Raw genomic sequence first — 12,375 nt, 5'->3', positions numbered from 1 at the left:
CCATTAACAGATGAATGGATAAAGAAGATGTGGTACATTTATTCGATGGAATACTACTCAGCCATAAAAAAGAACGAAATAATACCATTTGCAGCAACATGGATGCTGCTAGAGATTACTATCATATTAAGTGAAGTAAGTCAGAAAGAGAAAGACAAATACCATATGATATCACTTATATGTGAAATCTAAAATATGGTACAAATGAACCTATCTACAAAACAGAAACAGACTCACAGACATAGAGAACAGACTTTTGGTTGCCAAGGGGGAGCGGGGAAGGGAGAGGGATGGACTGGGAGTTTGGGGTTGGTAGATGCAAACTATTACATTTAGAATGGATAAACAACAAGGTCCTACTGTATAGCACAGGGAACTATATCCAATCTCCTGGGATAAACCAGAATGGAAGAGAATATAAAAAAGAATGTAGGCGCATAGCACAGGGAGATCAGCTCGGTGCTTTGTGACCGCCTGGAGGGGTGGGATAGGGAGGGTGGGAGGGAGGGAGACGCAAGAGGGAAGAGATATGGGAACATATGTATATGTATAACTGATTCACTTTGTTATAAAGCAGAAACTAACACACCACTGTAAAGCAATTATACTCCAATAAAGATAAAAAAAACAAAAAAAGAATGTAGGGAATTCCCTGGCAACCCAGTGGTTAGGACTCAGAGCATCCACTGTGGGGGGTCACGGGTTTGATCCCTGGCTGGGGAACTATGATCCCGTTTGCCTCATGGCACGCACCACCCCACCAAAAAAAACCAAAAACCACTACCAAAGATAAAATTATAACTGAGTCACTTTGCTGTACAGCAGAAACTAGCACAACACTGTAAATCAACTATACTTCAATAAAGAAAAAAAAATCATTTCCCCCCTCCCAAGAAAAAAGAGATAGGATGGATGAAACATAAGAAGCATTATATAAACTTAGGCAAGTAGCTTGTGAGATACAGGCAAAATTCTAAAGATGTGTTAAGAACAGAGAATAAGAAAGTTAGTAACCTTGTATGACGCATTAAAAATAGAATGAACGGAACATGTGATAAAAAGGATGGAAGAGACATAAGTGTTACTTATATAGAAAGGAGTGAAAGGAGGAGGTCAACCTTAAACAGTAAGAGGAACCTGTTTCTGCCATCTCTACGCCGACAGTTATGTCAACCCCAAATTGGCCACCCGCTGATGACAACCAGTCTGTGCCACTCTGGCCCCAAGCACCCTCCGCCCTAGAGATATAGCTGAAAGTCACGGCTGCCCATCAGGGTACCCAGAGAGCTCCAGTGGAACCAGGCAGATTGCCCGTCTCCCATAGAGCAGGGTGGGCTGACTCTCCAGGTAACCTTCACCTGATGAGCCCCTCGTTCAGCTTGAATTCCAGTCCCACTGACCACACACACCATCATCAGGAAGGCTGATGGGGCTGAGAGAGACAGACAGGACGTACACAGAACCCAGGACCCAGGCCGTGTGGCCCTTCCACCTCCATGTACCCTGTCCTAAATGGGTCAACTCCATCTCTCTCCCCTTGTTTTTCAGTTTAAGTCGATTTAATAAACCATGTTATCTGAGCATCTTAATTTGTTCTATGAGCCTATCCCTATGACCTCTGGGGGAACATGTCCCTGAAGGCTGTCAGTGCTTCAGGGCCATTTCCCAAGGATGCCATCACTGTCAGTAGAAGGATCGCTGTCCTTTGGTTTGGATTTTTCCAAGCCTTGTCTACTGTTCTGGAACTTCACGCTGCCGACGGCCACACTGCTGGTGATGTCTGGGCTGGCCGTGTAGCCCAGCTTGTCAGCCATGGTCTTCTGAGTCTTCACATGGGTCTGTCTGACTATTTCATTATGTCCTCTAGTGGGGTCATGCCTGGGCAATTACATGTTCAAAAATACAGCTTACAAATTACTTTCTTTATTTTACAGTAAGGGCATTCTGCTTGACTTAAAAAGATACATGTAAGTAGGTTAAATTATGTACAAATTAAATTTCAAGAGAGTGAAGGGGCCTTCTAGGACATTTGTTATAAAAAGGGGGCACTGGGTCTGATGGGGTTAGAAACCTGGATGTAAACAGCCCTGGTGTCCAGGCTGCTCTCCACTCAAAGACCTCAACTACCTTCCGAGGGAAACTGGGCTTGAAAATGAAGCTCCTTCCCTGGGCTCCAGAGAGAGACAGACCAGGAGCTTCCTCTCCCTAACGGTCCAGATACCTCCCGTCCACACCCCACAATCAATCCATCGGCAATTCCACACTCAAAATATACCCAGAATCTGACCACTTCTCCCCACCTCCACCTCGACCTGCAAGTCAAGCCTCCATCATCTCTCACCTGAACTACTGCAGTCACTTCCACACTGGTCTCCTGCTTCATTCTTGCCCTTGCAGTCTATTCTCTACGTGGTGGCCTGAGAGAGCTTGTTAAAACTAAGATGTATCTTGTCACTCTCCTGCTCAAAACCCTCCACTGCTCCCCATGTCTGATAGTGAAACTGAGCAGGACCCCGTGGGGCTCCTGGGCACAAAAGCCTTTCTGTGTCCCCCATTCCTTGTTTGTAGGGGACAGACTCCAGCCTCTGTAACCTTTCCTGAGTCCCAAAGGGCAGATTCAAACAGTTGCTAATCAGGGAAGGGAGGGGATGCAGAGACAAGGGAGGAACAACCCAGAAACAGTAGTGCAGCCTCAGGGCAGGTTCCTGGTCCCACCTCAAGGGACACACATAACCATATCTTTTGAGCTCTTTATAGAACTAAAACCCCAATAAATGGAAGAAGTCAGTGCTCTTCATTCCAGAGAAGACCACCCGAGGCCAGATTAAAAGGAACCAGAGAAACTCATGAGACCAGATTAAAGGAGTGCAGGCCCTGCACACACCCTAATCTTATCAGCAACCCCACCCTTAAATCATTGCTATAAAACTCCTCACCAAATCCTCCCAGGTTGGGACACACAGTTCCTGAGGGCAGGAGCCCGCTGTGTTCCCCTTTGCCTGGCAAAACAAAAAAGCTATTCTTTTCTACAGAGATTCCATTCGGTGCCGGTGCACAGAGACTGAGTTTTCAGCATCGGTACTCAGAGCAGAAGCCAAAGTTCTCTCAGTGGTCCCACAGGGCCTTCCTGAGCAGCCCTCCCGTCCCCTCCCCTCCCCTCCCCCCTACTAGTTACCCTCACCCAACTCCAGCAGTAACCAGGTTACGAGTTAGTTTTTAATCACCCCTTAGAATCGCACTGCCCAATATGGCAGCCACCAGCCACATTTATGTTTACATTACAATTAATTAAAAATCAAACAAAACGGAAACTTCAGCTCCTCAGTTGCATCAGCCACATTTCAATGCTCAACAGCCACATGTGGCTGACAGCTACCACATTGGACAACACAGATAAGAACGTTTCCATCATCACAGAAAGGTCTGTAGGCCAGCGCTGCCTTAGTGCACTGTTGTTTATAAAAAGCCTTCCTGATCCCCAAACTAACTCTCAATCTCTCCAGCTGTTTTCATCGGTCCCCTCCAGCGGTTTTTGGAGATGTGGGTGACCAAATCAAACTTGTTCTATGACCAGAGGAAAAGACCATCCATTTAACCTCGATATGTCCTAAATCCAGCAGACTTCAGCTCAAGTGGGAGGCAGCAAACCCACCAACACACGTGAAGGTGGCGAGAAGGTAACCAGCAGGGCGGAGGCACTGCGTGGCACAGGAGCGCTAACAGGTATCAGAAAACCTCACCCACGTCATCGTGCGCAGAAGAGTTGCTGATTCACACCAGGAAACCTGACCTCAGTCCAGGAACCCGAGGGATGCCAAGCCTGGCTCCTGTCTTGACCAACACAGTGAGACCAGGCAGACTGAGCCTGCTCAAAACTAGCTGAGCCAGGACAGCCTGAAGGTCGCTGCTGCCCAGAAGAAACAGGGAAATACCTGACTTCACAGGAGGCCACTGGGTTCCAACTCAGCTATAACCACACCCACCATTCAAATCTTCTGGGGCGTGCCTCACTGGTGAAATAAATCAGAGGTGGGGACCAAAAATAGTGATCTTTCCAGCTCCCCAAGTCATCACTTGGCTTGGAATTTTCTCCTTCCATTCCTGGTCTCACAATCTGTGGTTCAACTAAGAAAATATGGAACCAGATTACAAGATAGAGGCATAAAGGGCAGCCTGATACATGTCTGTCTGCTTCATAAGGTATTTTAAAGAGAGTGTTTCAATCCATTGTCAATATTGAAAAAGAATGAGATTTTTACTTAAAATATAGTTTTGAGGATTATCTTGAAAAATGGAAAGATCTGGCCTCTCTGGGGTCCCATTCTAGTGTAGTAGCAATGAGCTAAAGCTGAAATAACACCCCCCCCCCCAACCCCCCACCAAGTCTGATGGGTGTGTACCCTCCAACTGCCACAGCCCTTACCACTCCCTGTAACAGTACGCCTAGCTCACTTCGCTTTTATTTACAAGAATCACATCGGGGAGGAGTTTAATTCACAGAACTGTAGAATCGCTTGAAAAAGAGTAACAATTTGTTTCTGATTTGAGACAGTAGACATTTCATTCCAGGCTGCCATTTGGTTTGTTTTGTTTGTGTGTTTTTGTTGCTCTGACGTTTCTTCTGGTGTTCCCTGCCACACCAAAACAAAGACAAAAACAAAACAAACACCCACAGTCCAACCTGTCAGTCTTTTCATTGATGACGTCTGGATTTCTGAGTCATGGTTACAAAAGCCTTTTCCACTTCAAGGTTATAAAAATTTTGTTCATTCTTGTTCTAGTACTTTTATAGTTTTACTTTTGATGTTTAAACTGTTGATCCATTTGGACTTTTTTCTGGTATATAGTAATAGGAATGGATCTTTTTTCCCCCCTGATGGCTAGCCAGTTGTTCCAGTACCATTCACTGAATACTCTGTCTTTTACCACTGACTTAAGGTGCCATCTGCCCCATGTGCTGAACTTGCTGACATGTTTTGCCTCATTCTGGACTGTACGTTCTCCTCTACTAGTCAATCAGTCTATTCAAATACCTGAACCACACTATTTTGATTATTGAAGCTCTATGTTTCAATACAGGTATGCTTAGTACCTTACCACTCTTCTTTGGTACAGTTTTTCAAGCCTAATCTCCTAGTTCACAGAAAAGGAAACACAAAGTGGTCAAAGATCTGAAAAGATGCTCAACCCTGTACGACACACCTAGAAATTAGTAGCACGCTGAGATACTGTTTTTCTTGTGTATCAGACTGGCAAAAACTCCAATGTTAGATTACACTGGGTTGGCAAAACATGTACTCTCAGACACTGCTGGTAGGAGTTTAAATTGCTAGGATACCTATGGAGGGTAACTTGGAGATATCTACCAAATTTAAATAGGGACTTTCTCCTTGACCCTGAATTCCACTTTTGGGAACTTGCCCATCAGATATACTTGCAGAAAACCAAAATGATATACATATACGGATATTCATAGCCATATTGGTGGTAATTGCAAAAGACTGGAAACACCCAATAAGGAACTCGTTAAATCATTTACAGCACATCATTCAACGGAATAATAGGCATCTGTGGAAAGAATGAGGAATCACTTTCTATAGACTGACTTAGAAACTTCCCCAAGGTATATAGCTAACTGAAGAAAGCAAAGTGCAGACAGTGTGTATAGTATGTTACCTATGAAAACAAAAATATATACAAGTGTTTTTGCTATAATCTGAGAGGCCATACATTGTACAAAATTGTGCACTAAAATAGTGGGGCCTATGGGAAAAAACAGGGTTGAGGCAGATTGCTCAAAAGCAATACAACTTAGTAACCACAGCATTAACAAAAGCAATAATAATCCCAATAAAAATAATAGCACAGTGAAAAAATAAATAAGTACTATACAGAGAAGTGTCACATTAAATACAGCACTTCCCCTTAAAAAGGAGGTGAACGTATCTTGATGGAAGGGGGTGTACAGATGACAGAGGTGTTGAACTATGGAAACAAGGGCAAAATGCACAAAGATTGGGGGAAGCTGCGACATAAGTTCTTCAAAAACAGAGCACATGGCCAAATTGAGGTCAGAGGAAAAATATGGGTCACCAGAGACTGAACTGTATTCCTACAAGGCTTGTTGCCTTTACCTGTGCTATGTATTTTGTATTCAGCTGCTGTTACCCTATGTGCTGGGAAAAAATGCCAACGAATCAATGCAGCAGTACCTCCAGTTCTGGCCAAGACTGAGTCCCAGGGACTGGATTTACCCTCCAACAGGAAATAGTTTAAATACTAGATTGCCAAGACATTGGGCATCAGATGTGAAAGACAATGATCCTTGAGAGAGAGGAAACAAGTGGTGACTGTAAGACCATCCCAGTGTGGAGAGCTTCCAAGGAGGAGGACCCAGGTGGTACCCACTGATCTCTCTGAATTGAGGAGATGGAGCTGCAAGTCCAGAGAGGCCAAGGTGGTCAGAATTCGCAGAGCAGGGTACCAGAAAAGAGAGGGCTGCACAGAGAGAGTGCGCTGAAGATTTGCAGAGAGTTCCCTGTGACAGTTCACTTGAGAACTGACTAGCACATGCCTGTGAAATCAGTCAAGGTCAGGAGAGAACCACTTGATAAGATTAGAAGGAACAATCCTCAGAGCTCATAACAGAATTGGGAATAGTTCCTGTTCCCACCAGCCCGACTGGAGAGCCTCATAATTCATGGGGCATTGGGAGGAATACTCAGAAAGGTGTGCCTCAGTGCTGGGAAAATCTGCTAGGCAGAGACAGCTCTAGACCAGATGCTGCTCTGCTTCCCCTGAAATAAGCTTAAAGCAAGACTTGAAAGACCCAATCTACTTCTATGTAACAACTGCATCTCGGAGCAAAGCTTAAGAATATTCACAGGAATACAAAGCTATCCAGCACCCAGCAAGGCAAAATTCACAGGTCTGACATCCAATCAAAACTTATCAAACATGCAAAGAAGCAGGAAAATATAACTTATAATGAGGAGAAAAATCAATGGAAACCTCAAAATGACACAGATGACAAAATTAGTACACAAGCACATTAAAACAGTACTGTATTCTGTCTGTTCAAGGAGCCAGAGGAGACATTGGACATGTTAAGTAGAGACATGGAAGGTAAAAAAAAAAAAAAAAAAAAAAAAAAAAGACCCAAATCAAACTTCTAGAGATGAAAACTATGTACAAGATGAAAAAAGAAATGACTGGAGAGTAATTAACAAGCAGATCAGATACTGCAGAAGAAAAGATTAGTGAACTTGAAGACATGGGTGGGGGGGAAATATTTGAATAATGGCCCAAAATTTTCTAAATTTGATAAAAACTATAAACTCACAGATCTAAGAAGCTCAATGAACACAAAGCACTAGAAGCACGAAGACTCTACACCAAGACCCACGAAAATTAAATTGCTTAAAACCAGTGATAAGGAGAAAATCTTAAAACAAATGAACCAAGATACCTTTGGAGTCATACTGACATCATTTCCTTGTTTATGAATCACATATGAGTTAGTTCTTGTCACAGAACAATGAAATATAATAGACGGTGTTCATGACTGCTTATATTTGCAGAAGGAAATTCTGGATGGGTTCGAGAGAACCTAGTACAGTGGGTTAAGTATTGGGGATTTAGAAGCTGAATGGCTGTTGGATGAGGGTGGCATAGAGATTTCTGTAGATGTTTAAAGTAGATAAATGCATAACCTGCTCAAAAATTAATATAAAGCAGTAATTTTAAGTGTATGTTTTTTTTCTTATTACAAAAGGAAATACATTGGCAGGAAGGGAATTAGGGAATGATGGCTAATGGGCATGGAGTTGCTTTTGGGGGTGATGAAAATGTTGTGGGATTAAGATAGTGGTGATGGTTGCACAACTTTGTGAATACAGTGAAATCATTGAATTTTACACTTTAAAAGGATGAATTTTATGGTATGTGAATTAATCTCATCAAAAAATAAATTAACTAAAATACAGGAAAAAAAAGGAATACATGCATGTTCATCATTAAAAAAATTACAGAATCAAAGAATTTTAACACAGGAACGGGCCTAATGGTCATTACATCCAGGGCTTCCCAGTGAGCAGAGAACATTAGTGTGGGCAGAGGGTCCCTGTTCAAGTCTACCTGGGAAAACTGACTACTGAATTCTCTTGGAGAGTCACAAGGTACATCAGTCTGCAAAGGCTCTGAAAAGTCCTGGAGCAAAGACATCTAACTTCATGCTACACACTGTTTACCAAATGTGTTTGATGTATTTGACAATGACCTTCCCCAACCTCTTTATGTTTCAGTGAGTATTTGTGAGCGCTAGAGCTGTGAAACACAGATCGTGGAAGTTCAGTGACTTGTCCAAAGTCGCACAGCTTGCTGGTACCAGAAACGGGGCTCGATTTCACAAGTCCAGCACAAACTGACCTCAGAGGTCTTGGGCTGAGACCATTAGCTTAGACCCTTCCACTGGACTTTTGGTTTTCCTACGCATCCTCGAATCACACGTTTCCATGTTGCTCCTGAATGGCTCACGTTGGGTTCCGAGGTCAGTATTAACAACCCCTGCCTTTGGTAAATACAAAAGTAACTTCCATAGAAAAAGGCGCTTCCACTGTTTTTAAGGCCCCCCTTTAATGCAGATTTCACCAGAAGGGGAGTTGATGCTGACGTGGGTGGCTCAACAGCCTCAAATTGGTATTCCTCTTTTCTCTTACCAAAATTATTTCCTGAAACTAAGAGTTCAGGAAAGAGAAGTGAAGTTGGGAAAAACATAAGACCCTCAGATCTGAAACTAGGATAAAAATAATATTTTACATTTGTAGAGCACTTAGTTTGTGCCAGTGCTGTTCGAAATATTTCACACACATTAACTCATTTAATTATCACGGCACCCCACGCATAGGTACTACTCGTATTCCCATTTTACAGGGGAAGAGACCGAGGTACTAGGAGGTAACTCAGCTCAAAGTCACAAGCTGGTACATGGATTGCACAACTGGGAAGTGAACTCAGCCTGACTTCAGAGTTACTGCTTTTAACTCTCGTGTTACAGAAGCAATGCAAGACATAATAAAAAGTACACCCAGCCTTGATGGACTTCATCGGATGTGCCCATGGCCGTTCCATCTAGTCCTCCAACAGCCCCATGGGGTCATCTCTCTTGCTATGAAGCTAGTTCCACAGGTGAGGAGAGTGAGGCCTGGAGAAGCCAAGCGCCTCACCCAGGTCATGCCTTGGAACACAGCCTAACTGCAACCGGGTCCAGGGCTCTTAACCCCTCTGGGGCACCAGCAAGTTCTTACACCACACTTTCAAGATGTTTTCTTCTCTTTTTAATCTTTGTAGTCACTTCCGTGAACAGCAGTGTTTTAGCAGGAGAAGCCAAAGGAAAAACAACAAAAATCAAACCCATAAGAAATACATTTCAGCTACAAAAACTCCGGGTGAACTTAAAAAAAGAAAATAAACAACCATGAAAAAGCTAAAGGAGCGCCATGGATTTCTCTCTCCTACGTTTCCTGCACATTAGGTGGGGGGCAATGCTATCTAAGCAGATACAGATCTCCAACCAGGGCCTTGTGGCAGGGGTAGAGGGCAAGATGGCTCTGCTGAGATGTTTGGAAGTTTCTGAGATCAGGTAGAGGACCTAGGGAGAGGTATCCCAGCTTACTTAATGCTTGATCTGGGACCTTACACAAGCCACTCTGCTGCGGTGCCTCAGTTTACACATCTGTAAACGATGGAGTGGTCTCTCTCTACTCAGGTTCTTTTTGCTTCTATAAAATGATGATTTTAATTCTTAGAAAGGAAAAGGACTCAGCTCGGCTTCTGAACATGGACCAGTTTTACGCCAAGTCGATACTTTCAGGCCTAAAATTCAGTCTCAATCTCCTTCTTCATTCCCTTCTTTGTCCAAAAAACTAAGCTCAACCAATGTCTTCCATTCTGAAATGCACAGAGAGTAGTTGGAGAGTTTATTTCTCCTCTGGAACAACTTGAAAAAAGAAGTTAATAGGAAGCACATGGGCATGGTGTGTGAGCCTTCTATATGTTTGTGTTTGAAAAAAAAATACTTAAGGAGGAATATGTCAGGCTTGCAAAACGCCTGGGCTGTCTCAAGAGCAGTTTATGGCCATTAGCATTAGACTGAAGGCAGTTAATTGGGACAAAGTCCAGCTGGCATTTGGGCCATGAAGACGATAAGAAAATAACCTGGACTATTCCCGTGGTAGGGTGGGAACAGAGCAGCAGATGTTTTTCCATTTGTGAGGGGCTGATGGGGATGGAGGCGGGTCGTGGGGTCTAGGCCAGGGCTCATCCACGGAGGATCATCTTCTAGATGGATCTGTGAGAGTGTGGAGGGCAGGGTGGTGTTGGGGTTACGTGCCTGGGCTCTGGAGTGGAACCACCTGGCTTCAAATCCCATTGCCACAGCCATGTGACCTTGGGCAAGCTACTTTACCACGTTGTGCCTCAGTTTTTCCACCTGTAAGATGGGGATAATTACAGAACCTATGTCACAGGGCTACTGGGAAGATCAAGGGGAATGGTGTATATGCAGAGCTAGGGCGGTATCTGGAGTCCTGAAGGAGTATGGGAAATAGCGCTTGGAGGAAACAGCATAGCCTCTGGAATTCTACTCTGAATCCCAACTCTCAACACTTATTGGCCCTGGGATCCTTGGGTAAGTCACTTCCCCTCTCTGAGCCTCACGTTCATCATGTGTAAAGCAGAGCTGATGCGGCCCACCTCCTATGGCTGCTGTAAGGACCAGAGGAGAAATAACAAATTCTCTATGACCCAGTCCAGGGAGGTCTCCTGCTTCACTTTCCAGTCTCATCTCCCCTACTCTCTACACCCAGATTCATGAGACTCCTTTGGACTCTTTCAACACTGCGAGCCTTTTCCTGCCTCCAGGCATCTGCCCTTGCTGGGCCCTCTGCCTGGGCTGTCCAGTCTCCAGCTACTCACAGGCTGGCTTCTTTCCCTCACTCAGGTCTCCCTAACCACCCGGGTAGCGTCCATCACCACTCCTTTCATCATGGCCCATCACACCACCCTGTTTTGGTCCTTCACGCGATTTAGCACAATCTGTAAGGATCGATTTACTTAATTGATCATTGTCTGTCTCCTTAGAAGCCCTGAGGCAGTCAGTTCCATTTCTATAAAAAGAGCTGAAAAAAATTGGTTGAGACTGACCCAAATGCAAGTTCAAGTTCACTGTCTTCACAAGCCTTTATGATCAGGATTGTGTCATAATTCACTCTCCATTTGAAGAGGGGTCACAGCAGCTTATTCCCTTCAGTGGGACTCAGAAAGACCGCCCGGGGAGACAGAGATGACAGCCGAAGCAGAGGAGGCAGGAGGTACCATGGCGAAGAGCAGGCTTTGAGCGAGGATTGGCTTTGGGAATTCACCAGACCCCCAAGAGACTTGATGCAACCTGTTTCCCACTGCACTTGCAATAAAATCTAAGCTCCTTGCCCTGACGCTGGGCAGGTCAGGCATTCCCTCCCTCTATGACGTTTCTCCTCCTATAAAATGGGAATTATGCCAGAACCAACACTTTGGAGTGTCATGAAGGTTGTATGAGATGATTAGCCACCTCTTGTGGCACGTGGTGAGTGCTTGGTCAATGTTAGCTGATGGTGTCATCAACAAACTCCGTTGCAGATCTTTACATGGAAACTATTCCAAGGTCTGGGCGTTAATGCTCATCACCCCCTTTCTTTTACGTACCCCTAAGATCACTTGCTGTCTCTTCACAATGCTTTTCCTGAAAGGCTGCCCTTGACATCCATTTAAATTGTTTCCTTAATTAAAAAGACGAAGCCGCAATACCTGCAATTTGTTTTTTTTAAAGAAAAGTAGCATCATGTATTAGCCCACCTCCTTGTCATTGCTCTTTCGGTTTTGCATTTTGCATATTACTTTTTAGACTGTTGGTGGTCATTTTTACCAGCTTTCATGAAGAAAAAAAATACCAGGGTGAGGATCCCACAAATTACTGCCACCAGCCCTCTGCTCCATGCATCAGCTCCAACATGCTCCCCATGGGGCACCAGAGAAGAGAAGGGGCCTTTGGATGGTAACAGAGTGCAGGTGGGCACAGGAGAACCCAGCAGGCCGGTTTCTTAGGGTATGCGGGGTGGGAGTCACACACTGGAGCTTCTTCCCTTTCTAAGGCTACCCAGTGGGGATGCAGAGCCCAGAACTTCCTGCCTGGAATAATAGCTCCTTTACCTACTGTCCAGTATTCCCAACACCAGGCATTTCTCTGAGCCTACAATGGACTTGCCTGTCCCATCACAGTTAAAATCAAAGCCAACACCTTCCCTCAGTCCTCAAGGCCCTGCATGATTCGGTCCTGCT

The 12,375-nt window shown here is 44.4% G+C and overlaps 1 protein-coding gene across 4 annotated transcripts in view; it reads right to left on the bottom strand.

The window, feature by feature from the left end:
* EYA2 (EYA transcriptional coactivator and phosphatase 2) overlaps positions 1–12,375 on the bottom strand; it is a gene marked incomplete at both ends in the record, with an annotated part of 173,342 nt that overhangs the window by 132,637 nt on the left and 28,330 nt on the right. The window lies entirely within an intron of this gene.

The sequence above is a fragment of the Leucopleurus acutus genome (genome assembly GCF_964270905.1).
Source record: "Leucopleurus acutus genome assembly, chromosome: 16".
Lineage (NCBI taxonomy): Eukaryota > Metazoa > Chordata > Mammalia > Artiodactyla > Delphinidae > Leucopleurus > Leucopleurus acutus.
Note: the sequence above shows the minus strand (reverse complement) of the source record. Positions and strands in the feature narration are given on the sequence as shown.